The sequence below is a fragment of the Salvia splendens genome, unplaced genomic scaffold, assembly GCF_004379255.2.
Source record: "Salvia splendens isolate huo1 unplaced genomic scaffold, SspV2 ctg33, whole genome shotgun sequence".
Taxonomy (NCBI): Eukaryota; Viridiplantae; Streptophyta; class Magnoliopsida; order Lamiales; family Lamiaceae; genus Salvia; species Salvia splendens.
In genome coordinates this window covers 1-14,504 of record NW_024598973.1, presented here as the reverse complement: position 1 = coordinate 14,504, position 14,504 = coordinate 1, and the positions used below count along the sequence as shown (strand labels likewise).

The 14,504-nt window shown below is 38.3% G+C and overlaps 2 non-coding genes and 1 pseudogene across 2 annotated transcripts; all 3 read right to left on the bottom strand.

The window, feature by feature from the left end:
- Nucleotides 1-3,833: 3,833 nt before the first annotated feature.
- Nucleotides 3,834-3,919, bottom strand: LOC121789764. The gene has a single exon (XR_006048148.1). It is a non-coding gene; the product is annotated as a small nucleolar RNA Z196/R39/R59 family (small nucleolar RNA).
- Nucleotides 3,920-3,994: 75 nt separating this feature from the next.
- LOC121789763 lies at nucleotides 3,995-4,079 on the bottom strand. Its single transcript, XR_006048147.1, has one exon. It is a non-coding gene; the product is annotated as a small nucleolar RNA Z195/SNORD33/SNORD32 family (small nucleolar RNA).
- Nucleotides 4,080-6,196: 2,117 nt separating this feature from the next.
- On the bottom strand, nucleotides 6,197-10,377 carry LOC121789762 (annotated as a pseudogene).
- Nucleotides 10,378-14,504: the final 4,127 nt, after the last annotated feature.

The window sequence follows — 14,504 nt, the reverse complement described above, 5'->3', positions numbered from 1 at the left end:
TCTTGTGCGATTGTAGAAAGAGGTTGACCTACAATTACTTCCTAGGACGTCGTTGGTGGTGACGTGGATTAGGGGATGGTGCCCGATTTTCGTCGGAATAATGATACGACAGGTTGGGCGAAGTCAGAGTATGAGCGGGAACAACAAATTCACAAACGAAAACGATGATGAAAACATACAAAAACGAACAAGCGCGTACAAATTAATGAACGAATAAATATAATGCATTCATACAATAATTCTCACACGATCCTCAAAATTATAAAAATCTCTAATTTTTATTTATTTTAGTTATAACACAATATCATATATATATATATATATATATATATATATATATATAGGGGAGCATTATTCTCCTTTTCAACTATAACATCCTTTCTTCTTCTCATTCTTAGGCGTTAGATCAACTACATCAACGGTCCAGATTGACAATTCCAATGTGAATCCGTGTTGCATTATGGAACCTGTGTGTGTGCATTATAAGGCTAAAATAGTAATTCTACGAGATTAGAACTGCCAGAATTTGGAAAGAGCGAAATTATAGAGATTTGAAACTTCCAACTCTTCATTCTCGGTCATTAAACGTTGTACACCAAATCTTCCAACTCTCCACTCTCTCCACTATCGCCTCTCCCCAAACCCTAGATCTATGAACAAAGCGCAACTCTTTCAAGTAATCGACCGCAAGTGTCCGAAATTTCATCACACATCTTCCGCCGTTCGTAACAACGAAACCCTACAGGCGTCATGGTACGTGTCTGTGCTTTAAATATTGTTTTGGTACGATAACTATAACTTGTAACAGCGACAACTGTGGCGGAACAATAAATTCACAACGGAATTTATTGATTTGGGTTTAAAAGCATGCATTTTGATGGCCGACTGGGTTGTATTGTGTGTTCTGACATTTCTCTGAATCCTACTGGGTTTTATTTATTCTGGGTCTGAGAGCATTGTTTGATTTGGAATTTGATTTGGAATTTGATTTGGTTATTGCCAGACAGATAGAATATACGAGGACGTTCACGCTCACAACCATCTCAAGTTGCAGGTAAATTTGCGGTGCTGCTGGTGGAAATCAATATCTTATATGTCGATTTTGTGGAAGGATTATTCCATGTTTGCTTAATGCAGTATGTATATATGTAAGTGTCATTATGTGCAGTATATGATGCATTATGTAGGGTGTTCTAATTTTAAAACGTAATCGTTATGGAGGACCGTGTGTATGAGAGAATTATTAAGGGTCTAGCTTAAAAAGATACGAATAATGCACCACATGGTAATGAGTAATGGATATTCTTGACCGTATAATGCTTAATCTATGAACAATAGATATCATTATGCATAATCAAGTCGATTTTGTGGAAGGATTATTTCATGTTTGCTTATTGCAGTATGTATATATGTAAGTGTCATTATGTGCAGTATATGATGCATTATATATGTAAGAATTGTTCAGGCAATATTATATTTATGCATTATTTATGATGTACTATGCATTATGTAACATAATATTTGCATTATGCTGTCTATATTATGTATTACTACGGGTACTGACTCTGTGGGTTAAGCAACTCTGTCAAAGTTTACATATTGTTATTGTTTGGTGTGGGAGGTGCATTATGAATCCGTAATTATGCATTTGGTGGAGTGTATGGCTCAGCATGAGTTGTAGTCTTGATATGGTATACTAGTCTTTGTGTGTATTACATGTGCATTTTTGGGTGTAGACAATGCATTATGTATACATGTAAGTGCCATTATGTTCCTTAACTGATGCATTATTTATTTTGGACTGTGCATTATATATCATATATTGTGCATTATGATGTCTATAGCAGGCATTAATACGTTTATTGTCTTTGATGTTTAAGAAACTCAGACAAGATTCAATATGGTTACTCATGCGTTTGGGTATTGCATTATGAATCTGTGATGTATTGTTGATATTGGTTACTAGTTTTTTGGTGTAATACGTATGCATTTTTCGCTTTAGACAATGCATTATGTCGTATGAGAGTTTCATTATGTCGAATACATTTTGCATTATAAAAGAGTATTATGAGGAGTATAGTAAGCACAGCAGAGGTGTTGATTGTATTTGTTAATTGACTCAGATTACAAACTAAGCTTCAGGTTGTTGATTAAATTGATAAATATGTTATGTTATGGTAATAAGTGCATTATTTGCTTTTTCAAACGCATTATGGGTGGTACTTTTTGCATTATATGTTCTGACTGAAGCAATAGCTTTTTTGATTTACGTGTCAAACCTTACACAGGTCATATGATGCTGACTTTTGAATTGGTGATAATTTTCTAATGTGTTGTTTTGTTTGGTAATATCAGACAAGGAGCTTAGGGACGAGATAGACGACGTAGTGGACGACATTATACCAGTGGCTGAGTGCAAAAGGAACAAAAGGCTTAGAGATGTGTAGAATCAAGATTGCACGGACGCTCCTTACCTGTGCGCACAACACCCGAGGTTCTGCAAACCAAACTAAAACGACAAAGTATTGGAGGGAGAGACCTGCAAAGTTCAATTTCGAGCAGTGGGTTGATAATTATGGTCTGTAGCGAGTGATGGTTTTGCATATAGGTTGATGGAGGTTAACGAAATCCTTGATTTGGTGGTTCACATTTGAATTTGATACTGAAGTTTTTTGCACCATTAAGATGCGTGTTGGTAGTTGACAATGTTTTTGGGAATATGTAGTATGAATGGATTACAAGTAATTATTCAAACTTATAATATGTGCATTACGTTTATTACTTTGTGCATTATTGTTAAAGATGTTTGCATTATTCAGTAATAATGCGTATTACATCCCACATAATGTAAATGACACGATACATAATGCAACTTGTAAAACAAACAATGCACTAATACATTGTACAGTACAATAAGCTAGAGGGATGTAAAATATGTTATTTGATTTACGACTTTCTTTAAGCGCCGAAAGATTATCGATATTCAGATAAGCATTAGGTGCAGTACTATTATTTATGATGTGCATTACGTCTGCATCCAATGGCATTATTTGCAATGTAGTATGCATTATGATAATTTTTTTGTGTATAGGGGTGAATATGGTTTTGTAGGCCTTAACATGCGTGTAATTTGTAAGTTGCTAACGGCACACCCTAGGGTTAAACAAGAAACGTGTGCTAAACATTAAAACATGACACATCAAAACCCTAAATGAATGATGCATACTCTCGGTCCTTCATTAATTCCTTCAACGTATTATGCATTACACAGAAAATAGATATCATTATGCACATTTATTTGGTGCATTTATGTATCCTTGCACCTTTTCCATAACTTTATTCGGTAAAATATGTAAATTTCAAAAATACGTGATGTTTATATACGTCAGTTACACGCTCTTTTACAACTTCCATATAATGTGTAAGTACTATACCCTAGCCCCTAGGCTTATTAAACCCTTGGGTTAAACAAGAAACGTGTGCCAAACATCGAAACACGGCACATTAAGAGCCTTAATTAATGAACAATTTTAACTTACTTAGCAAAATACTAGTAATTGGAACAAGAAATTTCATAATTTCAATTCAGAAAGAAAGGACAATATACAGAAACAAATAAAATTAGAAATAAAATAATTTTAAAATAAATATGTAGACAGGAAATTAGTAACAGAAAGCCTATGCAGCAAAGCAAACTGTGTCGCAAGGCCTGTTCTAGTTAATTTATGCGCACAAAAACGAAATATCAAGAAATTGAATAAACTCCTTAACATTAGATACCATGGGCATAAATAAATCAAATACTAATTCTTGATAAAAGTGTTTGAATCAACAGCAATCTCAGTCGAAAGATGGTGATTTTGTATTTGATAATCACTGGATATCAGTCAATTGACAACAAATTGCATCACAGATTGCCATTTTTTACATCAAGTTTAAAAAATGGCATTTCAATCAGAAATTGGAAAAATAAATGAATTTTTGAGATACTGATGAGAGATCAGATGGTAGTGCATGAAAGTATTCATCATTCAAATGCAGAAATATATCTATATGGGTAGATTATCATCATACCTCTTATTCAGATCTCGTGAATTCAAAGACACATGAACAAAACGAAATAATTAGAAGAAGAATCAGAATTTCAAGAGTCGATCTAATTTGTAGAATTAGATCGAAATAAATCATCACATAGATCTAAATCTGCAGATTCAATCACGGATCGAAAAATATTTGAAAAATTGGGAGTGGATTTGGAATCAGAATTTGAATTGTCAACCACCACACCGGTAACAGACGACACTAAACAATTTAGCAATGATCAGATATCCGATAATTGCAAGGAATGGCTGAGCGAAATAATCAATTAGAGAGAAGAGAATTTTCTATAGTTCACGTCTGGAGCGAAAAAAAAATTGCAGAGAGGAGAATAACCGTGAAGATCTTCAGAGGAGTAAATTAAGGAAGTTACCATAACTACCAAAAACACTTATTACGAATTTAGCCTTTTCCGATTTGTTTAGTGATTATTTTAATTGATTCAACCCACTCATTTAGGCCCTAGGATTTAGTAAATCAACGGCTATAATGAAGAAGGAAATAGGAGGAAATATAGAAAAAGGAAATGAATACATCCCTATATATATATATATATATATATATATATATATATATATATATATATATAATATATATATATATATATATAGTTGTGATCATATGATAACTCATAATTTTCGTGATAACCTAATAACCCTCATTTTATGGACGAAAAGTGTCATTTTATAGAACAGAATATCATTTTATAGATTAAAAGTATCATTTTATGCATGCTGAAAAAATATCATTTTATAGAACAGAATATCATTTTATGGATTAAAAGTATCATTTTATTTTAGTTATAACACAATATCAAATGCATATATATATAGAGTTGTGATCATATGATAACCCATAATTTTCGTGATAACCTAATAACTCTTATTTTATGGACGAAAAGTATCATTTTATATGTGAATATGACGTTTTATAAACAAATTAAAATAGGAGACGTAAAGGTCCAATAACTATATGACACTGTCACCAAACACTTATATACTAGTACAAAATAAATCATAAAAATATTTTTGGTATGTGGCACCAAATTTATACGACTAGCCCACAGAGAGTAGCATCTCAAGTTGGGGTCAATTATTTAATTTCTTGTTCCACAAAATAATACTATAATATGCTTTTTGCAGATACGTTGCTTGTAATAAGAGCTATAGAATTTTACTTTTAACACTGTCGGCAATCATATAATATAAATATTGGTGTATTTATTTAGGGCCCATTTACAGAGAATTTTGTCAGATTCATAGTGTAACTACTTTAATTTCACATAGTAACAATGCATCAAATATTATTCAATACATGGATATTGGATGGTACAATAACCTTCCAATACCAATCATTGTACAATATAATTATACTTCATAAATTAAATAACCTTAAAAATACTCCTTATTTCAGTTGTATATTTCTTAATATGTTTTGTTTCTCAAATTGGAGGAAACTCAACATCAAAAATACAAATAAACCGATAAACGGTGAATTCCTAGAAAAATCATGAATTTTGATTTGTCCCGTGACTCTGAAAATCAGCTATAAAATTAATTTTAATAGTTTTTCTCAAAGGTTCCCAAGAGGTCTAATGTGGGTAAATTTGTATACTACTATCTAATGTGATATCCAAAAAGTTTAACGAGGACAAAATCACGGTGAATTTTACCATTTTCTTCATCACACTTTACAAATGTCATCGATTTAAAATATGTATGCACCAAATCAACAACATATTACAAACACAAAATCATACTCACTCCGTCCCACTATAGTAAAGACATTTTTACTACTACACTAATTTTCAAAGCTGCAAAATAGACCAAAATTTGAACAAAATTTATAACTTTTCTAGCTATTTGGCCTAATATCAACAATGTTTGGTGAATTTTGCCCATTAATTGGATATTGACACAAGTTTTTGTATTATTGGAACATAGCAAACTCGAATAAATCTTCTGCTTTGAAATGCTATATAAGATCAAGAATTCAAAATAACACCAAATTAATACTACAACAGAAAATCAAGATCCACTTCGACAACAGGAATCTTCAATATCCAATAACCAAACAAAATAGTAATGGTCAACAAATATGGTGTTGTAGCTAGTTTTATTCTCAAGAATCATTGTTGGTATAATAAGAATCACAAATTTCTGGCAAAACTGAAGCACAATAATTCAACTAAAATCTTGCTAGTAATGTGTCAGCAGTTCTAAGTTAGTCCTATTCTTGGCTAAAGATCCAAGCATGTGTCAGGAAAGACCCCGGCTGCTGCTAATAGAGCTCGGGGCAGCTCGGGACTATCGTGCCAAAGTAGCCGAACCCAGCAATAGTGAAGAAGATGGCTTGAGGGAAGAGATACAGGTAGTATCTATCGTGCCCATAGAAGATCCCGTGGCATCCACAAGCGAAAAGAAACGAAGCAATTCCCAGCTCCTGCAGTAGTATTCTGGAAAAAAAAATATTGATCATCATAGTCAGACTAAATGATCGAACACATTTTCAGATCATCGCTACCTCTCACTCCCCGAGACGAGCATAAAACACTTTCTAAATGACCGGTCTAGTTTCATGTGTCGTGTGAGGCGATATAATCAAAACATACCTCTCCCGGAGATGCTTAAGCTGTCGAGGACCCTTTGGTGCACTAAATTCAGCTCTGGATTTGCCCTCGAAGGCGTCTCCTAGTTTCTCAGTGACAATCCATTCGTTTGCCCTCTTGCCTCGAACAGACCGATCATCAAAGCCTTGTGTGCGATGAAACGACATTATGTTCTCGAAAAGGACCCAAGGAATGGCCATATAGAATGATCTGTAATCTCCAAACCCCACATTAATCAGAAAATGCAAATGATTCTCAAACTTAGGCCTAAAAAACAACTTGCTAGGCATTAAATTACACTACACCTTGGAGTCGAAATGCTCGTGTTTACGGTGGCAATTATCAAAGTAGCACAATGGCACCCCATTTAGGATAATCAACTTCAGGCATCAGACTTACCAAGGGCAGCACCACACAGTAAAAAACGAAGGCGAACATAGTTCCCACGACCTTCCGGATGAAGAAGAAGTTATATATCATGTAGAACTTTCGTGAGAGCGATATATCCTGAAAGAAACACAACACGCCATATTGAATTACTGTGCAATGCCTGAATGATGTATTGGTACTGAACGAACCTTGTTCTTTACAATTCCGATCACCATCTTTCTGAACAAATTGGCTGGACCACAGGACCACCGATGCTGCTGAGAGCGATAGGCCTTGAAAGTACTAGGAAGCTCACTCCTAACCTGTTGACAAAAGAGGGATCGATTGTGAAGAAACACAACGAGAAATGCAGGGTCGAGAAACTTGTTAGTGAAAATCAAAGTCTAGAGTGCACCTCAATGTCGCCTAGGAAAACAAACTTCCAGCCCATGAGTCCAGCTCGGAGAGCAAGATCCATATCTTCTACAGTGGTTCGATCATTCCAACCTCCAGCGTCGTCTATTGCCCCGAGTCTCCATACTCCACCACTTCCTGAGACAAGTGTAATGTTAGTTATTGCAACTAACTAGCACAAAAATGCCAATGCATATGGTCTATCTATTCCTTTTGTTTAACAAACTACCAAGATTTACAAAATAGAATCTATTCATGCCTCGCATGTTTTATATTACCGTTAAAGCTGAAGAAGGAATGAATGGATGATCCTCCTTCTTGCTCAATTACAAACTGGAAGTCCAATGATATTTCCTGCATTCTTGTCAAGAAGCATTCATTTGCATTCACTGCAAAATCAACAAAAAGGTTACCACAATTTTTTTCAATTCTAAGCAACTCCTCACAGTCACAGACAAGTACAGCAGAGCAATTCATATTTTTTCAATCACTAGAAAGATGCTACAAGGATCATATGTTATCCACATCAGTATTTTCACTCTTAAACTTCTATACGAGTCAATGTCCAGTATGTTCCAAAGGTAAGTATCCTCATGGGAGGATACAAGGATCCATTTATAATCCTCCGTTAGTTGGATTAATGGGTCGTCTGATTGAAAATGATAGCAAAATGCATAAGTCGTTAGAAGAAGCTCTAAGATGCATATACATATAGTATACCACCGTATTACTCTACTACTCGTATGTTGTGCCTTGTACAGATGCTACGCTACAAGAATAGGATTCTACACAATAAACGTAGGCCTATATTTCCTAGTAGCTTCAGTATCTACTTCATGTTCACTCACCACCAGAACTTTGGGATAACAAACTACTCTTTATTAAGCTTCCTAGTCCGACTTTGCCTTTATCCCGAGTTTTTCCCGTTTTTAAGCTCACTAGTCCGGCTTTACGCATAGACGAAGGCATACATCTCAGTTCTCTCTATCCCTCTCTCTTTATCTTCTGACAGTTTTTGCAATGTTAGTTTTACTTCTAATTCTTGGCTAAATTCCCTCAAAAAGCATCTTCAATTTTGTTGGCTTGATGACTTGAATCTAAAACTAATCAGGTACTAATGTATGACAGTCACTTTGACATCAATGCTATAAAATTTCTTCAATCATTTTATGCAAAATGGAGACAATCAACCCGCAGAGAGGACCCTCACTGCTTACCAAACCTCCAGCGAGCCTGCACAAGTGCGACCTCTGGGTTGTGAATCAGGACAGGCATGGCTCGTCGAAGGAAGTCTGCCTCCGGCTGGAAATCAGCATCAAAGATGGCAACATACTCACACTCTTTGACATAGTCCCGCTTCAGCCCTTCCTTGAGAGCCCCGGCCTTGTACCCCTTCCGACCTTCTCGAAGCTGGTACCTAATGTTTATGCCTTCACTCGCCCACCTCATACACTCTTTCTCAATCTTATCCTGCAACCTTCGTGTTATTAATCACGAGATTAAGACAAACACATCGCAGTAGCCATCTCACAAAACCACATTTTTTATTCAAGATAACATTTTTATTATGAATCGTAGATAAACGACAAGCCTAACATGCTGGAAATTTGGCACAATGCACAACCAATCACATCTCTAGAAAACCTAAGCTGCAAATTTGAGAAATTGAAAGATTTTTGAAGCATGAACAATGATTCATCCATGCTCCAATGCAAAATCAGGAGAATTAATTACCAAAAATCAAAGAAACGATACCTTATCCTGCAACCATCTTGTTATCAATCACAAGATTAAGACAAACACATAGTGGTGGCCATCTCACAAAACCACATTTTTAATTCATAGTTTATACTTTTGATTCCAAGATAACATTTTTATTATGAATAATGGATAAAATGAAAGATTTATCCATTACGACAATCCCTAACAGGCAGGATTCTTGGCACAATGCACAATCAATCACATCTCTGGGAAAATTGAAAAATTCTTGAAACATGAACAAGGCTTGATTCATACTCCAATGCAAAATCAAGAGCATTAATCAGAAAAAAATCAAAGACACAATACCTTAATAACAAGATCAGTAGAATCATCCAAAACTTGAACCACCAGCCTATCAACTGGCCAAGACAGCCTACACGCTGCACCAATGGAGATCTTGTACACCTGCCACCAATCACCAATGTGTGTGTGTGTGAGAGAGAGACTAAAAAACTCAAATAAAGCAATAAGTTTTCGCCCAAATTAGAGCTAAACCGACCTCTATCTCATTGTATATCGGTATCTGGACAAGAACCATGGGGAAATCGAGGCTCCCACCTTCCAAATCATCCCTCAACGGCTCCCATTTGTACCTCTCCGCGTGCCTTCTCCGCATCAGCTTGGCGAGAGCAGCGAGGAACATCATGTGAACCCACTCCACAAAGAGCAAGAACGACCACAGCAAGCAGAGGTAGAGAGAGAATCTCAAAACCGGCACTATCGCGTACGATTTCACCGCATTCCAAACCGGCGCGATGACGTCAGCAGGCGAGCCGAGAAGCCATTTTACCGCAGCCATTTCCGCCGCCGAAGCTGGGCCCATTTTTCCGGCTCGTGGGAGTTGTCAAGTTGCTTCCTTTATTGTGTTTCTTCGCTTTATTCCACTTCTAGTTTTGGTTTTTCCCCAATCTTGAAGCAATCGATAAAAAGGGAGATGGAGATGGGGATTTCAGAGGTTTAGATCGAATTTAACTCTGTCATTTCGCTCTCTGATTATCTCTGAACTCGGAGATTTGGCGTTGTGGTGCATTATTATGGCGATTGAGAGGAGAGGGAGAGTGAAAATTGAGAAAAGAGGTTTAGTGCCAAAAACGAAGCTCACGTGGAAAGTGCAGTTCACTCCCCACTCTCCATTCTCCACTCTCCCACCCCACCTAAAAATTTCACAAAACTTTTTTTTTACTCTTCATTCTCTCTGCTCCCGTATGTAAAAATCTATCTTGCATGAATGGCGCCTAAACGTAAGCGCGCTGGATCCTAAGGCGCATCGTCGTCACGAAATTCATCTCGCCGTAAAAAGGAGCCCACACCCCCGCCATCGCCACTACACTGTCAACCACCACCGAGACATGCACCGGTGGTCGTAGATGTGGATGAAGAAACCTGAGATATCCGAGATCTTCGGCTGGATTTTTTCGTCCCAGAAGATAACTATAGTAAGTTATGTTTTTTATCCTCAGTTTGTGATTTAGGGTTTAGGAAATGGACAAGATGGTCATAACAAGAGAACATGCACCAATGATCCCCGTGTGGATGCTCGAACCGAAGTTGGACAGAGTTCACAGCCCAGTGAGCCACCCACAACGGACGGCGGTGATAGGACTGAGTCGTCTAACGTGTTTCAAAATGAAGAGGTATTATTCAGTACGATTGTATGAATTCCCTACTCGTTGGCCTGTATTTTAATGGTTTGTTTGTTACAGACCAATCTACCTCGGCGGGAACGACCTAGCACACGTCGGTCTACACGGTCAAACCAAGAGATAGTATTCAAGATCAACTTTTGACTTTTCATTTCCTAAACATTGCCAGTCAATTCGACCGATTTGTTGTTTATTGTAGACCAATCTCACCGGTCCAAGGGCTAGCACGCGTCAGTCTACACGGTCAAACCAGGAGGTAGTATTCAATATCAATTTTTCACTTTTCATTTCCTAAACATTGTCAGACAATTTGACCGGTTTGTTGTTTGTTGTAGACCAATCCCACTAGTCCAAGGGCTAGCACACGTCGGACCAGGACTCAGCGGCAACATTGTGGCCGTCGCGGGGATCAGGATTGAATAATCGCGGTGATCAAGTTTGGGAACCTTAAAAGTGTAAATAGTGGTGTTGGTTTTTGTTAGTGTCTTGAAGCCTTTTTTTGGTCAAATATTATTCAGATATTAAATACTATGCTTGTTAGGGATCATCATGGGAAGACCCTTATATTCATATATTAAATACTATGCTTGTTAGGGATCAAACATTATGACTATGTTTTTGTTTATATTGTATGACAAGGGTCTTGTATGTAGTTGTAGTTAACTGCATGTTTTGTCTGTATTTTATGACTATACTTTTGTGTATGCTTTATTTGTTGATATCTACCTATACGTATAGTAATTGAGTACTGCATATTTTGTCTGTATTTTATGACTATACTTTGAACACTCAGTTTTCATGCTCAATTTTAACTTCAGATCTTCACATTCGTCACTTTTCATGCGCAATTTATCTTCAACAACACCTTCTACAATATTCTTGCATCGGAGTTGTTCTTCAAACTTGTCTCGTTCGAGCTTGATTATTTGAAAGTAAGTGTCTTGGCAATAGACCCGCATCAAACCAACGGAAGAATTTGCAATCATCTTCCTTCCATATTGGACAATGATAGTAACGTCGACCAGTATTAGCAGCCGTCCTAGATGTCACAAGCTCAGCCTCAAGATCATGATTACAATTCACAATCCGTGGACGAGGCCAATCCCAATTGAAACTTGACCCGAGCGATTGAGAACTTGAAGAAGACATTGCAACAACGACCTGAATTGGAAATTAAACCCCAAAACATATTAAAAACTTATACGTTATTATTTATGAAATGAAATCCCCAAACAATTGCACGACACATCCTAACACACATAAACCCTAAATTGAATACAACCAGATTCAGCTGCAAAATCCACCAAAATTCAGCTACAAAATCAACCCACATCGGTCAGAGTGCAAGTTACCTAAATTGCGAGCTCAAGCTCAGCTATAGAGAATGAATTGAAAAATGAGTATACGGCGGTAGGGATCACATGCATTAGACGAAAGAAAATGGGATGATGAATTGAAGCGAGAGAAGAGAAATTAATTTCATACCCTTAAAATGTTGAGGGAAGTACACAGATTAATTCGAAGATCAACTTTGATTTGAAATGAAATCTTAAAAAAATTACGCGACCCAGCCTAACGCACATAAAACCTACACTGAATACAACCAAATTTAACTGCAAATTCCACCAAAAAAATCAACCCAAATCGGTAGGGATCATACGACGAAAGACAATGGAAGGATAAATTACAGTGCGAGAAGAGAAATTACCTAAATTGCGATCTGACAGCAGAGTATTTGACGGTAGAGATCAAACGCCGAAAGATAATGGAAAGTTAAATTATAGTGAGATAATATAAATTAATTTCAGACACTTAATTTCAGATACTTAAATTAATTTCAGTACACGGCCTTGGGAAACATCAACTTTGATTTGACAAAAGTGCAGAGTTAATGTCTGCAAAAGTGCAGCTGTGTGCGGAGTAGGCCTGCAATAAATGGTAATATGACTGAAATGCCCTGCAAGACATAAGAGTCTTTTTTATGTAGTTCACTCTTTGTTCTAATGGGGATACACTGATGGACATGTGCTTGTAGTAAGACACCCAATCCGACCTAAAATTCCCATTAATATTACTCTTCGAAGCCTGTAATCGAAAAGGGCAAGCATGTGAAGCATTTATTAGAGCATCTCCAATGCTGGCGGACGTCAAATAGCCGTCAAATAGCCTTCACACTGCCACATCATCAGCACTACAATTCTCCTGCCACATCAGCTTGCCACATCAACTGGACATCAAATAGCCATCAAATAGCCTTCACACTACCTATCCACATCACTAATAACAATTATATAATTTAATTTACAATTGTATCAACATACATAATTTAATTTACGAGACAAATACGGAAAATTCGAATAATAATATTAAATTTTAAAAGTACATTACTTTTAAAAAAAAGTACAACAATTTAAAAAAATTACAAAAAGTAAAAAGTACATTAATTAAAAAAGTAAAACAAAATCACTCATCGCCGCCGTCCTCGTCTCCGTCGTCGCCCAACGCTTCTTCACTGCCGTCGCCGCCGCCTCCGTCGCCACCTACGCCGCGGCTATTCCCGCCGGTGTCCCTCCTCATCGCCTCCAGTTCTTCACGCTGGCTCTGGAGCAATACGCGAAGAAAATCCTTCACCTCGGGTCCACCGCCGCTTGGAAGTCGGCTAAGGTCTTCACCATTTGAGCGCGCGTTTGTTGGCTGGCGCGCGAAGAATTTGAGCTCCTCGGTAGACCTGCCGAGGGGGATGCCGAATGGACATCCTGGGAACTCGGTGTGCCCCCCCTCGCAACCTGCTGCGCCCGCCTTTGCCCAACCGGGCGAGGTCGGCGACCGAACGACCGAGGAGTCGGGACCTCCTGGGCCGTCTCGGGAGGTCTGACGAACCACCGCTGCTGCCGCTATAATCTCCGGTATAGTTCAGTCTCTGCCTCTTCGGCCAGCCAGCGTCGACGCCTGCCCGGAATTTCTCCGACTCGTTGAGCACAACGTAGCAGTTCCAGTAGGTGAACTCATAGTACTTCTTATCCGGATCGGGGTAGGCTCTTTCCGCAATCCTCCTGCAGTCTTCCTCTGTTTGGCCACTGGTCTGCATGCGGAGGGCGTTGGCGTACAAACCCGAAAATCGAGAGACGCCAGCCCTGATTCGGTCCCAGCACTTCCGGACCTCCTCCCCGGTGCACGGTCTCCCTTCAGGGCAAAATGCCCTGTAGGCTGCAGCTATCTTCGCCCACAAGTTGACGATCCTCTGGTTGTTTTGAAACGAGAGGATCGTCGCAAACACTCACCCACGCCTTGGCAACCGCAACGTTCTCCGCGTCCGTCCACTTCCTCCGGCCCCGGATTTCGGCGCGGGGCTGCGACGACTCGCCGACCTTCTTCGCCTTGCCCTTCTTCTTACCCCGCCCTACTCCCTGGCTTTGAATGAGAGTTTCAGAAACGTCGTTAATATCAAAACCCAAGTCCGCTAAGGAGAAGGTCTCCGAATACTGTGCATCCGTTGGGGTCGATGTGTGCGAAGAACCGGTGGAAAAAATCAAAGTCGGCCGATAGGCGTTGTCCCCCCCGTGCGTCGCCTGCGACTGTGGAATCATATGTTGCGCTGGTGGCATCATCTG